Here is a 26,229-nt window from a genome sequence, read left to right on the forward strand (position 1 = left end):
TCCAACCTAAGCATAGCACTTCTGCCTTAGTTGGGAGTTAAACAGTTTTAGTTTGGTGAATCTGAGGCTTGTGTTCTGAGCTGGGTCCTCAGTTTTCTCTGCCCTCTGGCTTCAAGAAACAAAAGTCTCCAGACCGTTGGTCTTTCACCCTTAGCTTTTACTTGCTGATTAATCACCTTGGCTATATATCATCTTATTCAGAATGATCAAGTTTATCAAAAACCACTCAGCTGGGGACGCCTGGGTGGCTCAGTTGGTTGAGTGGCTGCCTTCGGCTCAGGTCATGATCCCGGCGTCCTGGGTTTGAGTTCCACATCAGGCTCCTTTCTCGGCGGGGAGCCTGCTTCTCCCTCTGCCTCTGCCTGCCACTCTGTCTGCCTGTGCTTGCTCGCTCTCTTTCTCTGACAAATAAATAAATAAAATCTTAAAAAAAATACAAACCACTAATTTCTACTGTTCTTATAGTTGTGGTTTCCCCCATATTTCTTAAATAGTTTATATGCTACACCAGCCAGTGCACTCCCATCCTTCATTATGGCACCCCAGTACCACACTAGTAACAGTTTTAACATTTGCATTGCCATGTTGTGCCAGTGGTACTATATTCCAGTCATAGTTTGCCATGCGGTAAGGAGTGATCCAGCTTCAAATTCCCATCCAAATTTGGCTGTCTTAAACAACTCCAGGTTCTAAGCTCACAGGGAAGCAGAATCTGTGATAGAGATTAGTGTGCAGGTGGTTTATTATAATTTTGGAGAGGAAATGAAAGAAGTAGAACTTTGCAAAGGAAGAAGATTAACTGGATCCAGTTTCAACTGAAGCCTTAGCTGAACTTCAGGTTATGTAAAGATGGATTGACCATTCAGAAATGCTCTGAATTGGAGCAAGGAAGACAAACCTTTCTATGTTCAGCTTCACTTGGAAAAGAAATATCACCTTGGGCAAGGTGGCTGTCTTTAGTTGTCTGATAGGACTGATAGCTGAGAGCTATCTGCCAGACCCCCTCTTAGCAGTTTGTTTAAAAATATATTCAGGGATGCCTGGGTGGCTCAGTGGGTTCAGCCTCTTGGTTCTGGGATCAAGCCCCGCATCAGGCTCTCTCCTCAGCAGGGAGCCTGCTTCCTCCTCTCTCTCTGCCTGCTTCTCTGCCTACTTGTGATCTCTGTCTGTCAAATAAATAAATAAAATCTTAAAAAAAAAGAATATATACAGAATATCATCCCATACTAGTATATATAGATATTTCTCATTCCATTTTAAAGTTGCATAGTACCCCAATATGTGCATACACCAGAGTTTATTCAATGCATTTTTTTAAAGATTTTATTTATTTATTAGACAGTGAGAGACACAGCGAGAGAGAGAACACAAGCAGGGGGAGTGGGAGAGGGAGAAGCAGGCTTCCTGGAGCAGGGAGCCCAATGCGGGACTCGATCCCAGGACCTCGGAATCATGACCTGAGCCAAAGGCAGACCCTTAATGACTGAGCCACCCAGGTGCTCCTCAATGCATTTTTTTAAAGATTTTATTTATTTATTTGAGAGAGGGGGACCACAAGCCAGGGACAGGGGGTAGAGGGAGAGGGAGAAACAGGTTCTCCACTGAGCAGGGAACCTGATGGGGGGCTCAATCCCAGGGAGCCCCTTCAATCTCAATCCCTCAATCTCAATCTCAATCTCAAGGACCCTGAGATCATGACCAGAGCCCAAGGCAGATGCTTAACTGAGTGAGCCACCCAGGTGCCACAATCCATTCCCTTTTCATATGTATATATATATATATATATATATACATATATATATATATGTATATATATATATATATATATGTTTCCGTCTTCAAGTATTAAATAGTATTACTATAAATAACCTTATTTTTACATCCTTTTTTTATTTTTGTCAGTGTAACTTTGAGATAGACTCATAGAAGTAAGACTCCTGCTTCAAAAGGTAAATATATATGCAATATTGCTGGATATATCCAATATCCCTTTCATAGGCATTTTATCATTTTGCAGCACCAACAACAAGTAATGGCAGTGCCATTTATTCATAATCTCATCAATAGACGGTGTTGTTAAACTTTTGATTTTCCAATCTGATATGTGAGAAATGACATCTCAATGTAGTTTTAATTTACATTTCTCTTATTTTTGAATGATTCTGAGCATCTTTTCATATGGGTAAGAGTCATTTACATTTTTAACTGTCTCTTCATCTTTCTAACTCATTTTTCTGTGGGGTTGATGGTTTTTTTGTGTGTCTATTTTTGTCATTCAGAAGTACTGTATACACTGTAGAGAGTAACCCTTTTTAACTTAAATTACAAATTCATTTTTGCAATTTTCCATCTGTCTTTCTATTTTGCCCATATATTTTGTGATGTAAAGTTTTATTTTATTTTTCTTTTTTTTTCCTTTTTTTTTTTAAATGTCTTTCTTTTTTTTTTTTTAAGATTTTATTTATTTATTTGTCAGAGAGAGAGAGAGAGCGAGCACAGGCAGACAGAGTGGCAGGCAGAGGCAAAGGGAGAAGCAGGCTCCCTACAGAACAAGGAGGCCGATGTGGGACTCGATCCCAGGACGCTGGGATCATGACCTGAGCCGAAGGCAGCGGCTTAACCCACTGAGCCACCCAGGCGTCCCTTATTTTATTTTTATGTAATCAAATGTATCCATCTTTTTTCCATACTGCTTCTAAATTATGGTTGGAAAACATTTCTTCATTTCTAGCATATAGAGTAATTTACACATGATTTTTGAGGAGTCCTGCTCCAGGCCAAAAACTTATGTGTGATCATTTAGGTCCAAATTAAGGCAGGTATAGTCTTTACCCGGAAATCTGCCCTCCTCACACCGGACTTGGTGCACAGTCTGGAGGAAGGTACAGTTAAGGACTCAGCATTCCCACACCTACAATGCTCTTGGATTGCAGATACAGAAATATCTGCATCTATAGCCCTAATGCCTCCATTTAGAGACCTACTTGGTTGCGGGGAAGGGCCTATCCAAGGTACCTCTTTCATGGATACCACCTTATCCAGGCGCCTTGAAGATGCTTTTCTCCACTTTCACTCAAGATTCAGTGTTGTTCAACTTCAAGCCCTTCTTCAAGTCTCTCCTTGCCCGCTCCCCCCCCAGGTCCATACAAAGCTGGAGATTTCCTCCCATCTGCTTACATCTGACCCTCACCCTGCAATTGTTAGGGGAAAAAAATAAAGCACTGGGAAAGCCAGTAGTTTTTTCCTGCTTTGCCCCTTACTTATGATATCTCAATGAGTGAATAAAGGCTTGATTGTCTCTTTCATTTTGACTTGTCCTAATTTACCACCTCGACATGTGGCAGCTCAGCGATCTCCAGCTCAGCTGTTGACAATTTTAAATACCTACATTAATTCAATTTTTGCACTCCTATCTCTGATACATTTGTAATTTTTAGTGTGAGGAATGGATCCAATCATTCTCTATAAAGCTATTTTGTCATGCCATCATCATTTATTTCAAAGAACATCCCCCCCACCCATTTTGAAATATCACCTCTAAACTAATTATTTATTGTTGCTTAAACCTTCTGCCTGGAAGTGAAACCTATCACTTCCAATCACAATTTATAGGCTAAAGCAAATTCCATAGTGAAGCCTGAGGCCAATAGGGTAGGAAGGGATAATCCTACCCCAGGAAGGAGTACCAAATATTTATAAATAATAATAACATCTATTACACATTCCTATCCCCATCTGTGCAGAGGCATCTCCCCATCCAAAATAACAAATGAGGCACCCACTGTTAGTTTCCAGTGCAATCTTCTAGATGTTTTCAAGATTAATCAATGATAAATGTTAGTGGGAGTAATGTTCATCCTGTCTTGTTCCTGAACTTAGTAGAGATTCTCTGAGTGTTTTTCCATACAGCATAATGCTGGATTTGGCATTGAAATAGATATATTTTATCATTCTTATATTATTGAGTATTCAGTTTTGCCAAATTCCAAATTTTCAACATCTATGGGATACTAATATACAATTTTTCTAAGATCTATTAAGAGGATGCATAATGTTAGCATATTTCTTAATTTTGAGTTTTAGTTTATATTTTTTGTTTAATCTTTCACTCGATTATGATTTGTTATTACATTAATATCTCCTGAATACTTACAAGGAATAAACAATATATTTAAATTATGCCACAGAGTCTGGCACAAGGTTCAAACACAAGATATTAGATATTATTATTTACCTATAGAGTTCCTTCTATTTCTATATTTCTTTGTTTTATATATAAATTTTAAATCATCTGGACTTTAGCCTAACATTTAAGGACATTCAATTGTTCTTTCTCCCTTCCTCTCTCTATTCCCCTCCCTTCCCTCCTTCCCTCCCTCCCTCCTTTCTTCCATCTCTTCTTCCCTCCTTCCTTCCATCTCCCCTTCCTTCCTTCCTTCCTTCCTTCCTTCCTTCCTTTTTTGGCTGTCTGCTAATGGTTAGCTGAATGTTTTAATAACCTGTGTTGACTCTTCACTCATTTCTCCCTTGATTTGAAATGCTACCTTTACCTTTTATGAATATATTTGATTCTCTTTCATTAATGGGCTCTTGCCACAGTGCCATGTTAACTTCCTATTTTTCTCTACCTCACTGTAGTTCCTAGCCGCACAGACCCTCTCATGGTACAATACACCACCTCTCACCACTTTCTGTTGCTAGTGCTGCTGGTATTTGTGCTGTCAGTATAAGTATTTTTTAAAAAGTAGTTAAAAATTTCTTTTGAGTCAGCATGAAGAGATAGGGAGTAGAGAAATTTAGGAATACAATTCCTATCTGTCCCCACACTGTAGTGTAGGGTTCAACTATTTGATTTTTACATTCCTCACATTCCCTAGGCCCTGAAGCCAGAATCAGGCAGTTGTGTAAGACATAGCCTTATACTCCCTTTCTTAGAGCTACTATTTATCTATTTAAGACTACAGAACATGTATTTTAAAAATTCAGCACACTTTGTGATGCACTTAGGGATCATTCAGTAGATATTTGGGATATGATCTCTTGGTAACTTCAATCCAAATTGTAGTTCTCTGCTTCTGTCTTTTGTGAATTTGTACAGGTATTTTTATTGAAAATTGGAAGAGGTTGAATCAGGTCTAGGTAGACTGCCGTCTCTGTAACATGAAAATTCCATTACTTGTTTATAATGATAGAAATCAATGAGCTGTCAAGGTTTGCCTAAAGCCTCTTACCAAACCAGACTTGAAGTGTTATTGAAATATAACTCTTTGACTCAATTTCCTGATATATTTTATATATATATATATATATATATAATATATATAATATATAATTAACATATATCAATTACATATATATTTTACACACACATATATATACAAAATATATATGTGTATAACATATACAATATGTAAAATATATATATAAATATGCATATAACATATATATCTAATATGTATATAACATATCACACATTCATTCTCTGTATGAATATATACTTAAACCTTTACGGAGTAAACTAGGAGCCACATATCACTAAAGTTTTTATGAAGACACTTTGCAAATATGTGGAATGTTTTGTGTACTTTTGTTCCTTAAACAAAAATTTCAGGAAAGTCCCCTCTTAATGTTATTTGCCAAATCAACAGATGCCCAGAGCAGGAATCCTCCCATTCCAAGGAACCAATGTGCATGTGGGACAAGATGAATAGCCTTTCACTTGCAATGACATGCTGAGGGATGTGCATACCAAAGTTAACATCACAAAGCATTGCCCTGATTCCCATTTTATGGATTTTCATTACTAAATAAAATTATCTTAGGGCAAGGTACTAATTTATACATACGTAAATAGTGTGGTTTCTTTTCTTTTTAGTGTGGTATCTTTCAAAAAATTTTTTTTCAACTATTCCTTCAGTGTAGAGGTTTCCAATGTTATTTTGTATAACAAATTCTGAGGAGAATTGGGTGGGAAAGACAGAACATGCAGTTATACCAGAGATCTTCTTTTCCCTTACTCTTTTGGTTTCGGAACCAGACTCAATGCAGTTATCACTATGGATTTGTGATGTTCATAATTCCTGATTTCTTTCCTAAATCATTGTGTAAAAAGTCATGCACATTAAAAAGGATTCAGCCTGTTGATCATAACTTTTGCCTTCAGTGTTTTGTATTTTTGATGTTTGAATCGGTTTTCCATGTTCGAATTAATATCAGGCTTTACTAAGGCATGTAATGAAAAGAAATTTTAACATTGTGAAAGAGAAAATTTTCCTCATTCTAGTGTAAGGTTGTTTAAGTACTTTCATTTCTCCCACATTCAAGCCTTTTTAATGTTTCAAGAAGTTATTTTATTCAAAGTCACAGAGAATATTTGCCCTTAACTGTATATGTGAGTCTAACATCAGTTTAGAAATCTGAAGCTATATGTACATTATGAAGGCATAATATATGTAGGGCAACTTTAATATATGTGGTAGTTTCAAGTCACAGATCTATTTACAGTGGTGGAAATGTGATACTGACACTACAGGGACAAACTGACCTTTGCCATTCTGCTGGTGAGGTATCTACAGCAGCTACGTCCTCCTGAAAATGGTCAGGTTTTCCCATGTGGTTTTCTCTGTCGAGTGTGGATTAATCAGATAAGAAAGCAGAGATCGGTATCATCAATTCTTCTGAACAGAGTTCAGGCTACTCTGGTTAACACAGCAAGCAATTTCATTTTGTTGGTTATGCATACAACTTTTCTTCCTTCATTTGCACTTCTCTTTCTCAAAGTCATATCTCCATAATTAAATTTAGCTTCCATAATTAAATTTATGACTAAATTGAGACTGAGAATAGCTTTATTATAATTAATTATGTTGAAACAACTTCATTTTCCTTTTTCTCTAACAAAACCTTTTCTATAACACACACCAATTCACAGTTTGATTGCTTAAGCTTTGCACTGATAGTGATCAGTGTATGGTGCAAATATGAAAGGAAAACTTATTGTTTAACTAAAATAAAAAATATCAATGGGATAACAAACCCAAAAATATTTTTGGTTTCACATTTCTAATGCCACTTGGACATTTATTCCTAGGGGATCTCCTGGCCACTTAAATTCAATCTGTCTATAATCTCACTTTCCATCTTACCTCATTCATCCACCAGTAAACTTCAAGATACTTAAGAGAAGAGAATGTATCTTATTTGTCTCTTTATCCCTGGTGTCTGTCTAGCTCAGGGCCTGGTACATAGTAAGACCTCAATAAATATTCTTGAATGAATAAACTTGCCTCTTCTCTTGGATTGCTAAATTAAGTTTACCATACTGCCATCTCTCAGGTTTCAAAACTCTGTATAATCTTTACCTCCTAAATTCAATCCTGCCTAAGTTGTATATATTCCAAATGAACAATAGCTTTCAAATATGACTCTTTGCCCATATCCACTGCTCCTTCACCTGTTCAAGATTTTATAGCTTCTCCTATACTAATGCATTAGTTTTATGTTTCCCCCAATTTCAATCTCTTTTTTTCTCAGTCTATTTTAAACAAGATGTAATATTCCAAAAGCACAGAATTTACCATGTCACTTTGTTAGGTGGACATTTTTAAACCTCTTAGGCCTTCACAGAATAAAATTCAACCCACTTTGCATTCAGAGATCTCTATAATGTGATCTCAAACTCCTGTGATCTCTAGGTCTCCTTAGTAAGGGACCCAGAGGCTGCCTATTATTCTTCCCACCTCTCTGCAATGTATATGACTCATGTGGTTTGGAGGATAGGAAAATTACCTTCCTCAAGCTTAAAACTGGCTTTGTTAAAAAACATAATTTGGGTTAACTTCATCCCATCTGGTATTAGGTCTTGCCACATTAGTTCTCATCTTCTGAAGTAAATGTATAGGAAGTCGTTCATTTAAGACAAAAGAAAACCTGAATTTCACTATGATTGCAAATTTGCTGTAAAATCGAATCACTTTTGCATTAGGTTTCCTCCATTCACTGGGAAGACTGCAGTTACATTATCAGTTGGAGTTGCTTTACTAAGTCATTCACATCGTGCAGGTTTACATGGCTCTTAAATTTCTTGAATCATTCTTCACATGATTTGAAACTCAGTGCCTTCATCTTATCCTCTCTCTCTTTCATCTTCCACAGATCTTCAAAGATGTCCAAGACCTCTGCTGTAACAACATAGTTCTTCAGGGATTCCTATGTGGATTGTGTCTATGAATCTACTGCACAAGGTATTTCTCTAATTCTTCAAATATGTTATTTTGTGCTTGAGAAACATGGTGAATCTCTGACAAAGAAACTGTGACAGTTTTTTCTTTTTTGCTTTTCACACATAGCAAAATAACATGAACTGCAGATGTCCATGGGCAAACTAATAACTTTTGTTATTTATTATTTGCTTACTTTCTACATTTATTCCCTTCAGTCTCCTTTTCACTTCCAAATTTTCTTCTAAGCTTAACATTTTTTTTGAAGATTTTTAAATTTATTTCTTTGACAGAGACAGATCAGAAGTAGGCAGAGAGGAAGGCAGAGAGAGGAGGAAACAGGCTTCCTGCTGAGCAGAGAGCCTGATGTGGGACTCAGTCCCAGGACCCTGAGATCATGACCTGAGCTGAAGGCAGAGGCTTTAACCCACTGAGCCACTGAGGTGCCCCTAAGCTTAACATTTTTTTTAGGTCTTGTACACTTAACTATTTTCCTCAAAGACTTTTCTACTTTCTTGAAAGACATTGTTACTCAACAGTGTGGGGAAGGTGATATGAAGACATTCTGTGTGTTAACCATTAAGCTCCTGAAAAGTGATCCTAGCTAGGAACTAAACTAGTCACAAATGTTTGTCTGTATATGTAAATTCATTACAGTAGAGCTTTCAATTCACCTTTCAAATTCTGAGTATAATTTTGCCAGTTATTATAGTAAATATCTGGTTAGTACTAATACAGAAAGTGAATTATTTCAGGATATGTATTTCTGCACCATTTATTCATCTTGCTCTTACCTGTGTCTTCCACTTGAAATCTCTGTCCCAGCAGTCTCCTTCCCATTATATTTCATAGGTCCAAAATCCACTTGATTTTATGGTCATGTGCCATTTGCTATATGTGTCTTTTTTTCTTCCCAGATGGAAAAGAATACTTTTATTTGAATTGTCTTAACCTATTTTAATTCATTTATTCAGCAAATATTAAATATTATATGCTAATCATGACCAATTTCAAGCTACTAACATGTCATTGAATATAGAGTTGTGAAAATATACACACACAATCCAGCTCTATGGATACCATGGAACTCAACAAATGCTACAAATTGGGGGTGCCTTTTTCTCCAGAAAGCAGTTTACAAGTAAACCCAAGTCCAATTGTGAGCAATCCATAAAAATATATATTCATATCCATAAAAATGGATATATAAAATGGATATATATATGTATATATAATGATAAATAACTGTTTAGTATGATAGATAGTGATACCTATATCTACCAAGGAGAAATTAAAACAAGAAAAGAGAGAGGAGATGTGGGGTGGCAGAAGTGAATTTTAGATGTGACAGTCAGAGAAGACCTTGTTGAATAGAATAACAGTAACAGGGTGCGGGAGAGGGCTGTGGAGATCCTTCCAGACAAGGTATTTATTAGAAGGCTGTGAAATGGTAGCATGTCTGCTGTGTTGGAGAAACATTGAGAAAAACATTATAGTTGGAGTAGAGAGAAAGCAATGAGAAGGTTGAGGATCAGGTAAGATGTAAAGAGGGTACTTCATAGGCCATAGTAGGGCTTTTAAAGGCCATAGTAGAACATTTCTTTTTACTCTTAATGATTAGGGAAACCATTGCACCGTTTTTTTGTTTTTTTTTTTCTTAATGAGGTTTGACATTCTCTCAGTACTGTGTGAGAAATGGATTGACATGAGGCAAAAGCAGAAGCAAGGAGAATAGTAATAGGGTACATATTCAGGCAAGATACCATAGTGGCTTGGACCAAACTGACACGTGTAGGTATAAGAATTGGTCTGTTTTTACAATATACTTTGAAGATGGAATTTGGCAAGATTTTTCAATGGATTATCTGCGGGGTGGGGAAATAGCAATAAAAATGTGGCTCCAAGTGTTTGGGAATGAGCAAATGGGGGAATGAGATGGAAAAGGTTTTAAGGCAACATATGCTGTGGGGACAATGGGGATATCAGGAGTGTTGGGAACTCAAATTTGGATATGTTAAGCATCATAAACAAAAGCCTGACTGGAGTGAGTTCAAGAAAGAATTGGGAAAGAAAAATTGTAGCAGCAATGATAGCTTACTCTTCTAAAAAATTTTGCTGAAAAGATGAGCAAAAATGTACAGAAGTAGCTATAGGAGAAAGTGGTACAATTGAGGGTACTATTCTAGGACAGGAGAAGTAATAGCATATTTGCACACTGAGGAGAATGATCCAATAGAAAGGAAAAACTGATGTTACTAGAGGATTAGGAGAGAATTTCTGAAGAGACATACTTGGGTAGATGATAAGAATGGAGACTCGAAGAAAAGTAAAGAGACTGTGCATAGCTAAGGGCTAGGAGATTTCGTTGATAATAGTAGGAGGAAAGGCAAGATATGTGGGCATTGATGCCCATGGGTGGACAGATACAGTGATGGGGACTTGAAGACATTTTCTTCTACTGTTTCTTTTTTCTCTTATAAAGACAGAGTATATCCATGTGCTGAGAATAATCATGGAGAATAGTTTTCAATGGGACAGGTGAAGAAATGACATATTTGGCATGGGAGTAGATTGCGGAAGGAAGCCTACATGGTGCAGGAACTGAACTGTGCTTTGGGCAGCAGTGAGGGACCTCTGGACTTAATGGTCACAAATCTGAAGTGAGGCTAATCAGTGAGATTTTGTGTTTTTCACTTGTCATGTTCAGTTGTGTGGATGTCAACAGAGAGCAGGTGGATATAGTAATAGTTGGAAAAAATTTCCTTTTGAATATTGCAGAATTTGAAGCTTATTCTTAGAGCAATAACTTTGTCCAAAAGGGCTCTTCAAGAAGATGTATAGCACATTTAGAGATGGATATGACACATAGAGTCTTCCTAAAAAACTGTGATGTGTTGATCATGAGGAAAAAAAATAAGTGTTCTTTTTACAAGTAATGGCCGTTTTATCTCTGAAGTGTTCTAAGCAGTTTATTTCTCCTTCTGCTTTTGGATTTGCAGAGATATTGTTTTCTTTTTGTCTGGTTTTATCTCAGTTCATTACTTACAGATTATATTTTATAAAACCAGAAGGTGGTTTGATATAGTGTAATGTATTTCTATGGTGCTACATTTCAGTGGCAGTCTTTTGTTTTTATAGCTCTATGTTACATCCCTTTGAGATACAGGCTTAGTCCAAAATAATTTGTTTGCTCAAGCACAGGATTTTGACTTCAGTTCTTCCCCCTTGCTACCACTCAATAAAAATTTCCTATTTCATTTAAAGAAACAATATGTGTTAAAATACAAAATAGGCCAATAGAAAACATTTAGTTTAATCACAAATGGTTTTGAAGACACTAATTTTAGTTTATCAAGACCTTATAGTATCATATTATTTAAAATTCAGAAATAACACTGCAAATCTTAAGCCAGTGTGATCTCATCTGGTCTATTTTACTTTTTTTAATTGGAACAATACACAATTTAATAAATGATGCCCTTTCCTTTTTGTAGTACATATTTACCGTCATTACTTGGAAGGATACTTAATTGTGCTTGGGATTTAAATCATCAAAAAATTTTTTTTTTTCAAAGAGGCTGAAAATGTTCTGCTTTAATTTTTCTATATATTTATGCAAGCTTAGTTTAGAACATACCATATTCCAGTGTCAGTGGTGTGGGACATCAATATTAGACTGCTTTCAAAACGTTAAAATTTGGTGGGAGAGAAATACTATCACAGAAGTATTCCATGGGAGTAAACCATGCAACAAGAGTGAAATGCTGAGTGTGAACCAAGTCAGACCTGGAATGCTGAGGTTAAGTGAGGGTGGTTGTTTGTTTAAAACTTTGTCACTTAAGCATGTTTATATTACAAGGACTTACTCCAAGCTTCTTTGTATATCTTATCTCAGTGTCATAGGTTTGCTATCAGTTACTACTTAGACTGCTTTGGGTCCCCTATAATTTAATTTCATGAACCTTAAATGCGAAAAATAGCCCTAGGAGAAAAACTGTAATTAAATTGAAAGTGACCCCTCTGAATCTACATGTGTTTTTGTTAACAAGTATAAATTGAAATACTCTCAATAAATTGGAATCTCTACTGGAATCTTTTCTGAGTATTATTTATAGAAACATTATCCTCCAGACTGATGCTGTGGTTTTGGTCTTTCCTTGTTCTAGTTTTCTACCTGATGCAAAAGTGATTATTCTTAAATTCCAATCTGATCTTGTTACTCTGAACTAAAATTCTTCACTGACTTCCCAAGAAAAGTTCCAAACTTGTTAGGCTAATATCAATGTTAGGCTTAACATTCTCGACTTTTCTAGCTTCATTTCCCATGCAGTATTCAAGTAACTCATGCTCTCTTCCATCTCTGGCCCTCCACATATGGCACCATCATTCCATCATTCTACAGTAGAATGTTTTTGTTAGATTGTATTTCACCATCATTATTACTACCACTACTAACACACACACATAGACACATACATACCCCCCATCAGAATAACTTTTCATTTTCATTAGTAATTTAACATCTTTCAGATACCTTTCCTGACCTCTCAGTTTGGTTTGACTTCATACCCCAAATATTTTCTCATTGTACCCTGTTCATCTACATTTTCACCACATTGGAAATGCATTTTAAAAAAAAAAGTATTTTATTTATTTATTTGACAGGGAGAGATCACAAGCAGACAGAGAGAGATGGGGAAGCAGGCTCCTTGCTGAGCAGAGAGCCTGATGTGGGGTTCAATCCCAGGACCCTGGGATCATGACCTGAGCCAAAGGCAGAGGCTTTAACCCACTGAGGCACCCAGGCACCCCTGGAAATGCACTTTTATGCATCTCTTTTCCTTAGTAGGTTTCCATTTAGTGTTTCTTGTGATGATTGACATCTTTTGTTTCTACATATCTCTTGAGGGTTAACTGAAGGCTCTGCTCTGTGACATCCTTACTCAGGAATGCAGAATAAAAGAAAATTCAACATCTGTAATGTCACCAGTAGCTAAGGAATTCAAAGGAGACAGGGTGGATCATATGCTGGCACTTAAATCTTTCACCATGGTAGTAACTCATAACAATTCCTCACACATTTCATTGGCCAGAATGAGTCACAAGGCCTCATCTAATTTCACAGAAACAAGGAAGTGAAAGCCTATCATGGATCGGAAGGAAGGGAACCAGAAATATCTCTGAAGGGCACCAATACCCTCAACAGCGCTTAAACCAGGGTAGATAATACCATGGTATACAAGATGATAGTTAACTCTACTTTAAGTATTTTTTTTTTAACTCTACTTCAATTTTAAACTTAACCTGGAATCCCTTTTGGAAAATATTGTGATGATGGATTCTATTCAAAAAATAATTTATAAAACCAAAACATAAATAAATAAAAAGAAAGAGCAGTCTTTTGATCTTATCCATCTGTGTAATATTCAAGTTTGCCACCTAAGAAAGTGGTTTTATGTTTAAGGTCATATTTGTGTTATGTGACCATTAGCAAAGGCTAAAAAAAAATCTGTTTGAAAGAAAATAACTTAAACCTACATGTTATTCAGGGAAAAATAGATTTTTGTGGTTTACATCTGAATTTTTTTTCATTTTCTTCTCTTCTGTATTCCCTAAAAAGATTATATTATTATGTATATATCCAGCATATAGTGTATATTAAAAAGGCAGTTTCCTGAGTTTTAATTTTCATATTTATATATAAATATGAAAGTATTTATATGCTAAATTTATTTCTACACATAAATAAAATCTGAAAGATCTTTTTTGGAATATATATTAAGCAGTTTTGTATAGATTTCTTTTTTTGTGAATACATTCTTTGAAGTCAATGAATACAAGTATTTGTTTTCTAATTATATATGAATGTTGAAAAAGGAATGTCATCATGTTCTTGAAAAAAACTTTCCAAAATGACTTCATCAAAAATATAAATAGATACTAAATCAGGGATTGCATTTTTATCTGAGCATAAGTAATTAGAATAACTTTAAAGCAATGAATACAAATGTTTACTTAATTTTTTCAACTTATTTTCTTCCTAAAAATAAACTGGAGAAAATATGTACTTTAAGTTTGTTGTTAAAGACTGCTTTTATAATCATTATTCATGTAATGTCACAGAAATTCAGTAAGAGATCACTGATGCTTTTTATTCCAAGGTCATAATATTATGCAACATCACAAATATTATTCGTCAAGTGTACATTGGCTCTCACCCATTGGGGGCCTTATGACCAGAAATGTAAGAAAGAGAGCAATGGCATGTTCAATTATGTCTTTGTTCGTTCATTCTATAAAAACATGTATTCATTCTACAATACGTCCTTTTAAGGACTTTATAGCTGGTGTTGAAGGGGTCAACAAATTACAGCAATGTAAATAAGTAAATTATATAGCTTTTGAGAAGGTGGTATGCACTATGGAAACAAATTATGGAAAAGGAGTCTGGCAATCACACTGTGTCATTGACTCAGCTCTCTAATTGTTATGTTTTTTCCACTCTCAACATATATTGTATCTATTTTTAAGTCATTTTGAAAATTTTACTTTTGAGTTGGTTTGGTTCACCACAAAGTCTTATTAAAACAAAAGGGAGGGGAGGTGAGTGAGGGGATGGGCTAATTGGGTGATGGGCGTTAAGAAGGGCAAGTGACGTGATGAGCACTGGGTATTATCCACAACTGATGAATTATTGAATTATTGAACACTACATATGAAACTAATGATGTACTATATGTTGGTTAATTGAAATTAAACAAAAAGAATGAAAGGGAGGGGCAGTTGGGTGGCTCAGATGGTTAAGTGTCTGCCTTTGGCTCAGGTCATGATATCAGTGTCCTGGGATTGAGCCCTATATCGGGCTCCCAGCTCAGTGAGGAGTCTGCTTCTCCCTCTTCCTCTCCCTCTGCCTCTGCATCTTCTGCTTGTGCTCTATCGCTCTCTCAAATGAATAAATAAAGTCTTTTAAAATATAAATAAATAAAAGGAACTTTATCATAAAAGAAAAGAAAGAGAATAGCATTAGTTTGGTTACTCAGCAAAAACTGTTGATAGCAAATTTACATATTAAACTGCTAGTATATTTTTAGTTGCTAAATGACTATGCCGAGTCTTGTAATCTTTTATTTGGTAAAATGCTAATAACATCAGAATTTTTTTAAGGGAAGAATATAAGAAAATTTTGCTTGATTATAAAATACTTGATATTGTGATAGAGGTTGGACTTTTACTAAATTATAAATGGGAACACCTTATATTTTAAATAATAATTTAAGTAGTTTTTAGGTGCTAACTCCTGGTTCCACATTTTCCTTTTACATCTGTGGTGAGCTCATTTTTCTACTCCCTTCTCAACAGTATAGCTGTGAATAGAGTTTAAGCAAATAGTACTTAAATGTATAAAGTTGTGGTATCACCATATTCCACAGATCATAGACAAATTTGAAATTTGACCTTTGGGAAAATACAATTAGAGAATAAATTTCCCAAAACTATTTTGAGTAAGAACTTTATCATATCAAGTCTCTCTCTGTCTTTAAAAAAAATTTTTGAGCTTTGGCTCTCTGACTCTATTGGCAACCATTTTTATAATTTTTATTTTTTTTACAGTAAAATTTTCTTGTAAGCTTCAGAAATGACAACTATTAAATTATAACTCCTTAATCCAATCTACCCTTTGCTCTTTCCTTAAAATGTATCCTCATTGATGAGTCACATTCTCTTATTCCTTTCAACCCATGAATCATTACATCATTTCTGTGGTATAATTACCTGCGCTGCCTTTATTTAGTTACTGGAAGAGGCATTATATAAAGTTAGTGAATTTCTCTTGGAAATGATAACTTAGATTATGTCCATTTGTAATACAATTTCTTGGGTATTTTCTCTTATGTCATTACATTGATAGAGAATGCATCAACTATTTTAAACTTACCCAAACTAACTATAATTTAACTGCTTTTATTTGCTACAATATTTTTGGCTGAATATTCGCAAAGACTTCAGAATTAAATTTTAAATATGATATACAGACAAGATAATACAGAAATACTAATGAGAACAAGTAAATTTTGTTGGGCTGGATTAATTTTTTTTTTTTAATTTGGTGCTCAAGGGAGCTGGATAATAATCATTGGCAGAAGAAGTTGTGGTTTGAAAAAATATCTAGTGTGCTTTTAGCTTCAGTTCAGATTAAGATAAAAAAATGTAGACAATATTAAAATTTTTTTAAAAATTTTTCCAAACAGATGATATCCTTGATTATGGGTTTAGTTAACTAAGCTGTGAACTTTGTCCTAGTATCTTGTCCCTGTATCTTCTTAGAATGTAGTCTAATTAGATTTGTTTTGTGATTTATTTCCTGGTTAATAGAAAATTAATTGAAGTAGAGATATATTGTCTATTGTGAATATGACATTGTTTTCATTTCTTATAAAGGCAAACAGAGACATTCAATGGACTTGGCTATGAAAATTGTTATCACAAATTTGGAAACATTGTTCTTAAATTAGGATGGGTAATATGATAAATTACTTTGTCTTCCTTATTGAAAAATATATGGATATTGACTCTGGCATTCTAAATGACAGGATAAAAACTGAATACGTTTAAGTGAAAAATCAAATCTCTGCTTTAGTTGCATATTGTGGTTTTGCATCATGTGTCTGCATTGTGATATTATGGTTTAGAACATAAGATTGGGAATCAAAGTCTTCCATGGTTAAAATTCTATTACTAAATTGTAATGGAACTTGGGTAATGTAGTTAACTTGGCATCTCAGTTTCCAGATCTATAAAATGGTAATAACGGTTAAATAGCAAAAGTCAGAGGACTAAATTTGAAGATTTAACTGGCTTTATATTTAGGCGATTCATTAATCAGTAACATGCTATCTAACAAAAGAAAGGAGCTCCACCGAGCGGCAAAAAAGGAAGGACTTTGAAAGGTGGAATGGTGGTGGAAAAAGGAACTTATTAGCAAATAATACATTGTTTCAAGCAAGGTTTCCTTCCTAAGGAGTATGGGAGGGACCTATCAGGAGGACTATCTCATTAGCGTTAACCAGGTAATTCTCTGTTGACTGGATAAGGTTACATTCCTAGAGGGTTGAAATTATAGTTAGCTTAAGTATTAAGTCTTGGTTAGCTGATGTGGCATTTAGCACAAATGACTCCATTTTAGGCTTGCTGTCTTCTTTTTAACATAAAAGTCTAGTGGAGGGATGCCTGGGTGGCTCAGTTGGTTAAGCAGCTGCCTTCAGCTCAGGTCATGATCCCAGCGTCCTGGGATCGAGTCCCACATCGGGCTCCTTGTTTGGCGGGGAGCCTGCTTCTCCCTCTGCCTCTGCCTGCCATTCTGTCTGCCTGTGCTTGCTCGCTCTCCTCTCTCTCTGACAAATAAATAAAATCTTAAAAAAAAAAAAAAAAGTCAAGTGGACATCAGGTTTCTAGCTTGATTACAAATGCAAGAGAAAGACTAGGAGGAAAAAAGATATACTAGGGCACCTTGGTGGCTCAGTCAGTTAAGTGTCCAGCTCTTGACTTTGTTTCAGGTCATGATCTTAGTTAGGGTTGTGAGATCAAACCCTGCATTAGGCTCTGTGCTCAGTGTGGAGCCTGTTTGAGATTCTCTTTCTCCCCTGCCCTCTGCCCCTCTTCCCGCTCAGGCTCTAAATAAATAAATAAATAAATAAATAAATAAATAAATAAATATCTAAAAATAAAAGAGACACACACTCTGTCAATAAAGTGTTTCCCAAATTAAAGAAAAAAAAGATTGAGTAAAGTAATCATTCATTTGAAAAAACTAGCAAATGAACAATGAAATAAACCTGTGAATTAAAATGAAGAATGTTGGTAAAATTAGAAATCAGTTAACCAGAAAAATATATTAACAAAAAAAATCAGTAAAAATAAAAAGACTTCATTAAAAAGATCAATAAAGTGACAAAGATTTCTTTTGCAAATCTCATTAAAAATTGAATGCAAAAGAAGTTATAACTACAGATAGAAATTACTAGTATAAAAGAATTGGAGTTCATATTTATATCAAAAGTTTTGAAATTCTGGATGAAGTAGCTACTAGAGGAACATTTGAATATTGAACCCAAAATAAGAAGAAAACATATTAGTATTGATAATTGTAGAATTATTTTAAATAAACAATATATACACACCTAAAAAGGTGGCAGATCCTAATAGTCATGAGCACACATTCCTCTTATATCACAAAGAAATAATTATGAAATTTGAATTAGGCAATTCAAATAATTCAAATAATTATGAAATTTGAATTAGCTTCCCAATGAATTCTTTAAGATTATATAAATTTGATAGTTAAAGAAAATGAAAATAAAGATAATTAAATTTAGTAACTTACTTGAAGGGTTTATAACAAATTTCATAGTCTTTTCGAGTATTTTTAAGTTTACCTTTTACTTGTGATCGCTCTCTGTCAAATAAATAAATAAAATCTTTTAAAAAAAGTATAAATATTAATATTTTAGCATGTTAACCAAGAAAAAATTACATTGTATTATCCTCTGAATTACTGTATGGAAAGTGTTTGATAAAATTAAAATTCACACCTGATTACATTTGTAAGGACCTAGGACTAGAATGAATGTTGTTAACCTTCCAAAATCCTATAGACAATGTTATACTTAATAGTATAAATTTGGAAAATTCTATTAAAATCAAGAATAAAATCCAAGAAATCAAATGAGATAAGAAAAATCAATATGATATGTAAAATATTGGAAAGGAAATCACAAAAGTCATTAATCACAACCAATATGATTGTCTACCAAGACTATCTATAAGATTTATTCAAAAGCTATATGCACTATTAAGAGAGTTTCCAAGATGAATGGATATGAATTTCATATTACTAAAAATATAGACCTCTTTACTGCAACAATGGCCAATTAGAAAATTTAATTTTAAAAGGTAAACTTAAAAATACTCGATAAGACTATGAAATTTGTTATAAACCCTTCAAGTAATTTTCAAGATTTTCCCCAAATTAAAGAGGACCTAAAAGGTCTGAGTAACTATATATTGGCCATATTCTTCAACGAAGGGTCAATATTGTAAGGATATAAATTCTCTTCAAATTTTAAATTCAATTCAATATCAGTGTAAGACACACTAAGATTTTTTAATTTGATAACTTAATTTCATAGTTCAAATGAAAATGCAAAAGAATAAATATGACATCTTGTAAATAAAAAGAACAATGAGGAATGTCCTGCTCAGTGAAATCAATACATTCTTCAAAACTGTATTGGAGAGTAAATAAATGAAGAACAGTAGAGTTTAAAACAAATCCAGGCATAATGGAAATCACATATGATGCATACTGCATGTTAAATGAATCAGAAAAAGTGGATTATTCAATAAATAGCTGGATTTCATGTGAAGTATGATATCTTGATATTTATATGGAGAAAAGCACAAAAATAATGCAAAAAAACTAAACAATAATTCGCAAATTAATCTAAGGGTTTATTAAAAGAATACGATGACCAAGTAGGCTTTACTTTAAGAAAATAAGGATAATGGAATGCCTCAAAAACTATTAAGCCTTCACATTAACAAGACAAAATCACATTATGATGCAAGTTTGTTTACTACTTTCATATAACTGGGTAATATAGGCCCTGTCAAATAGAAAATGTACTTAAATAAATGAATAAATATATGATGTCACTGTTTAAGGTAATATTTTAAACCATAAAATTATTAGGTTAAAAAACAGTAAAATGTCATAAACTGGGTGCGAAAAGCCTTCTTTAGTAGAGTTATAGTTTCTTGAATCTAAGAAACTAAATAAGAAAACATTTATAGATTTGATAATCTATTTTTGATGTGATTGGAGGATGAGTTGACTTTTGACAGGGATGGGGTGTACTACCATCCCCAGTGGCATATATATTTTAAGGTCATAGGGACACCTGGGTGGCTCCGTCATGACCCTTTGGCTCAGGTCATGATCCCAGGTTCCTGGGATTGTGTCCCATATGGGCTTTCCTTGCTCAGGGGTCCTGGGATCAATCCAGCATTCCCCTCTTTGCTCAGCAGAGAGCCTGCTTCTCCCTCTGTCTGCCACTCCCCCTGCTTGTGCTCTCTCTCACTCTCTCCTTGACAAATGAATATATAAAATCTTTAAAAAAAAGATTATATACCTATCCATATGTCTCTATACCCATATTTATATTTAATATCTAAATCTTTTAACTATATCTACATACAGGGAATAAAGGAGTTTAATGAAATGAATTTAACTAGGACATCAGATTCATTTCTTAATATCCTAGGAATCACATTTGTACTTAGTCAAAAAGCCAGTCTGTGTCTGATCTGTCATCTCGTTGTAAAACTTTTGTTTGGTTGGTTGATAGCTTTTATTAAATTATTGGAAGAGGGTGTGTGGACCTCTTGTCCCAAAGCCTGAGGAAGATGCTCTTTGACTTCTCACTTTTACCAGTTAGTGGATGATTGTGGACCACACAGCCGGTGAAGAACTTTCTAAACTCTATTCGTTTGTAATGAATATTTTCTGCTAGTCAGGCTCCATGCTAGATATCTGTGAAACAAAGTTGATCAAAAAGCAACAAAGTTCCTGACCTTTTAGAATTCACAATCTAGCAAATCTTGGAAGAAATAGAAAGGTAGAAGAACCCAAGTAAGAAATATTTTTAATAGTTCTTTAATTATATAGAATTATATAATTTGTGTATAATATATAATTATAATATTGAATACATAATACATGAAAATAAAAGAGGAAGGGGAGATTCTGGGGAATACTTGCAAAATATATGAAATAAGGTGTGTGTGTGTGTGTGTGTGTGTGTGTGTGTGTGTGTGTGTATGTACTTCAAAGGCATCTTTAAGAAAAAATAATGCATCTTCAATAGGTGGATGATGAAATAGAAATTGCTAAGAAGAGAAAAAGCAGAAAATGAAGGTGGAGATACAAAAGAGGAAATGCAATTAAAATCCAGAAATATTGGAAAATCATTATGAAATTTAACCCTGCTTATAATAGCAGAATCAAATGTATAGTCAAAAAAATCAATTAAAAATTATATTACTCTAAAATGTAACCTTAATAAATAAGTAAATAAGGAATAAAAGATAAAAAACAAAAATTGTATCAGTGCTGGCAAACATATAATAAATGCTGCTATTAGCTTTAAAATCAGTACTATTGACTTTCAAAATCAACATAACCTTTCCAGGAAGCTATTTGTCAATATTCATCAAAAGCTGTAATATATCTATAGGGTTTTATTTGACCTAGTAAATCTATTTCTCAGAATATAATTTAAACTATGTGGAAAGTTATATGGCTGCAGATGTTCAACGAAACATTATTCTACTAACTTAAATAAACTGGCAAGATATAAAAAGTCATATATTAATGGGAAGGAAGATTAAATATCCCAAATGCCTCTGAAGACAATGTAATAAATAATTCTTGTCCTATAAAGTACCAAGTTTGAATAAAAAAATTGGACACATTCTATGATTATAGCAATTATAGCAAATATAGCAATTAAAGCAATAATAGCAAAGGCAAAAAGGACATTACAAGGGGAATAAAAACTAGTTATTTGAAATCAGGACATTATGATTTTATTCTTGTTTTTCTCAATTTCTAATCAGTATGGAACATGTTTACATTACCTTATGAAGGTAAAAAAAAAATGTGACAAAACTGGCACATCAAATAATTTGCTCCACACTTTTTTTTACTGAGAACATACAAATTTGGTAATTGGCTACCTCTTTTTTCCCCCCTACTTACAGTTTTGAACCAGTTTTTCCCCCCTCTTTGAAAACTCCTTCCAAAATCTATAGCCATATAATGAAAAGACTGAAGATCTGGTAACACTGCAAATAAGAAAAGATGGGGGGAAGGGGTGCCTGGGTGACTCAGAGGGTTAAAGCCTCTGCCTTTGGCTCAGGTCATGATCCCAGTGTCCTGGGATCGAGCCCCGCATCGGGCTCTCTGCTCAGCGGGGAGCCTGCTTCCTCCTCTCTCTCTGCCTGCCTCTCTGCCTACTTGTGATCTCTGTCTGTCAAATAAATAAATAAAATCTTAAAAAAAAAAAAAAAGAAAAGAAAAGGTGGGGGGAAAAGGGAGGAAGAAAGAAAACTTTTTACTTACTTTTAAATCAGTGTGGGGACAATTTCTAAGGTAAAGCCATTGTTTCTCATCTGACCTCACATCTGTATGTGGGTTGTAATCCTGATACCATCCGGTTTTTAGCATTAGTGTTTATGGCAATTCAGAGTATGCCTGCAGTCTGAGCATTTATTGTTTCTGTTTTCCTGAAAGCGTCTGTTCCAATTGCTTACCTTTATTTTGCTTTTCTTTCCTATAATAGAAGCATAGCACCATATAATTTTTCTTTGTCTCTGCAATGGAAGGAAAGAATATCAGATTTTTATCACCCAGTTCTTTTTTTTTTTTTTTTTTTTTAAAGATTTTATTTATTTATTTGACAGACAGAAATCACAAGTAGGCAGAGAGGCAGACAGAGAGAGAGAGGGAGAAGCAGGCTTCCCGCTGAACAGAGAGCCCGATGCGGGGCTCGATTCCAGGACCCTGGGATCATGACCTGAGCCGAAGGCAGAGGCTTTAACCCACTGAGCCACCCAGGCGCCCCTATCACCCAGTTCTTAAACTTAAGTCAGCTTCAACCAATGTTGGATTTTACTGCACAATGATGGCAGCAGTATTTTTAATCCCTTTTTTCCCCTGATAACAGAAAATGAAGATTAGAAGCTAATTAATTTAGCTATACTGAGGAATAAGAAATACATCAGAATTTTATGCAATAATTTTGATAGTACTGTGAATGGCTGATATCTCCCTTTTCTGCAAGAAAAACATTTTCTCAACTTAATATCTATATAAAATGATAGAGAAATAGTAGAGGATGATGCATTTTTAAAACAACACTTTGAATGGGATTAGGTATTTAATTCTTATATATGGTTCATTATCTACTGTTAGCATCCCCTTCCCAGATGTGAAAATATTTGCTAATGTAATTATAGCACTGGCCAAGACAGTCCTATGTAAATTAAATAAATAAGCCAGCCAATATGAATATTTAGCCAGCAAAATTGTATTTTTTATGAAGTTTGAAACTCCTGTTTTTCAAGGTTCTGTTTTTGTGGAATTAATATATCTATTCCCAGAATTCTAGTTGCCAGAAGTCTAGGATATTTCTTTGTGGCACATAGATATATAAAGTTTCTAAATGGAGAATACAAGAATGAAAAAGATTAATATTCCTCTGAAGAATTCCAATTAACTAAGCAACATAACTCACATACATTGGCACTGTTAACTTGTGAATTATTGAATATCGTATTTTGGATAATTTGAAAAAATTGTAAAAAATGAAAATTATTTTTGTCATGTTTATAGTATTTTGAGAAAAATTATCATATCCCAAAGCAGATGAATTGGAATCAAATGGTTTAACCAATTTAATCAGAGGAAGTTCTAAAAAAAATTAAAAGACAAAACTCTAGCTAATTGCATGAAAAGAATGATGTCATATCCAGTTCCCTGTTCTTGACTGGAAGGTTTAGTTTAGAGCTTCTTCTTTGATATTTTTGTGACAAAGAACACTCATCTCAAGAAGAAAACTAAATAACATTATATGGCCTTTTATTTGAACACTGACTTGAATTTTATTTTCATCTTCTAATAGATACATGCAGGTGACAGAATTATCACCACTGATTTTTGATCTATTAAAAATAAATTGAAAGAATGTGAAAATATTTGTCACATTAAAAAATATTATTGTCAATATATAAGAAGTTATTACTAATAAGTGAAATTGGGTATAAATATGCAATACAAAAAAGAAGAAATAATAAATTAACATCTGAAAAGTGGTCACCAATAATAAAGAAAAAGATTAAATAAATGTGCAAAATCATTTTTTCCTAACACATTTGTAAACATTAAAAATGATAATCTGGTCATGATCCCAGGGTTCTGGGATTGAGCCCCACATCAGGCTCCCTGCTCAGCAGGAAGCCTGCTTCTCCCTTTCCTACTCCTCCTGCTTGTGTTCCCTCTCTCGCTGTCTCTCTCTTTGTCAAATAAATAAATAAAGTCTTTAAAAAAATGATAATTCAGTATTTTTGCAAGTATGAGAGAGAAAACTGCTGGTGGAGTGTAATTCAGATTTTAAGTCATGAAATACCTATCTAAAATCCAATTTTAATTTGCTGTATGTACTCAAAGAGAGTAATTAGGAATATGGCCCCCCAAAAAAGATTTTATAAAAATGTATTTGCAAAGGGTATGTTCTTTACATTTTTTTTCTGTGATTGGAAGATGGGCACTCTGCATTTTTGTCTCTCTTTAAGTTTAAACATTGAGCCTATAGGATTTTAAAAGGCCAAGCATATGTTCATCATTATGAAATTCTTGTGAGATCATTTATTATGAAACAATTTTCCTGAGTAGTGACATAGTGGAGAAATGTGAATTTTCCTCATTCTGAAATCCTTACAAAGACTTCAGTGGGGGTCATTGCATCTGTTCTGAGTTGACTGCTGTAGAATTTTTTGATTAATGTTTTATAAGCTTATGAAATTAAATAGAAAGCATTAAAAACATTAGAAAGTTTTTTTGTAATGCTTTATAAGCTTATGAAATTAAATAGAAATCATTTAAAAACATTAGAAACTTTTTTTGTTATTAAGATTTAAGTTAAAGTTTCGAGAAAAAGTAGCATTTGTGTCAATAAGGAAAGTTATAATGTATCATGTTACTCTCTTGTCTTAGCTAATGAGAAAATAGATAAGATCATTAAACAGTAAAACTCTCACTACTTAAATTTAATATTAATACATGGCTACTTTGAAGAAAACAATATCTATGCCACTCATGTTACAGTTGGGACAGGCTTAGTATCTATATGCTTCTTGGACATTTGCTTCTGCTAGTTTATTTTATTATTTATTTATTTACTTATTTTTATGTTTAAAGATTTTATTTATTTATTTGAGAGAGAGAAAGAATGAGAGCAAGCATGACATGGGGAAGGTCAGAGGGAGAACCATATTCCCTGCTGAGCAGGAAGCCCAATGTGGGACTCCATCCCAGGACTCTAGAATCATGACCTGAGCTTAAGGCAGTCGCTCAACCAACTGAGCCACCCAGGCACCCTGCTTCTGCTAGTTTAATTTATTCCTGCTAATAATTTCTTTTTGACATGGGAGGTTTTTGTTTATGAGTATTATTTTTATAATGAAGGGAATTATTTAAATTCCAGAAAAATAGTGAAACATGAGAAAATGAATATAAAAATTTTATGAATATGAGAAGCATTTGATCTCTCTGTAATTCAATGGCATATTCTATTTCTTTCAATCTGGATTATTGGTTTCTTGTCAATAAGTTTTACTGTTCCTTGAACAATTTACTTCTCTGATTGATTAATTTCTGAGTCTAGTGTTTGTATCTTCACCCTTATCCTGTTCAGTCTTAATACTAAATCAGCAAGTAATGATTTGAGGGCTATATCATGCCATCATCTGAAACTCCACACATTTATTTATTTATTTATATTAATTATTTTTATTAACATATAATGTATTATTTGCCCACACGTACAGGGCTGTGAATTGTCAGGCTTACACATTTCACAGCACTCACCATATCACATACCCTCACCCATGTACATAACCCAACCACCCTATCCCTATTCCCTTCCCCAAGAAACCCTCAGTCCATTTTGTAAGATTAAGAGTCTCTTATGGTTAGTCTTCCCCGATCCCATCTTGTATCACTTTTTCCTTCCCTACCCTCCAAACCCCCCACGCTGCCTCTCAAATTCCTCATCTCAGGGAGATCATATGATAATTGTCTTTCTCTGATTCACTTATTTCACTCAGCATAATACCCTCTAATTCCATCCATGCTGTTGCAAATGGCAAGATTTCATTTTTTGATGGCTGCGTG

This window comes from Lutra lutra, chromosome 11 (genome assembly GCF_902655055.1).
Source record: "Lutra lutra chromosome 11, mLutLut1.2, whole genome shotgun sequence".
Taxonomy (NCBI): Eukaryota; Metazoa; Chordata; class Mammalia; order Carnivora; family Mustelidae; genus Lutra; species Lutra lutra.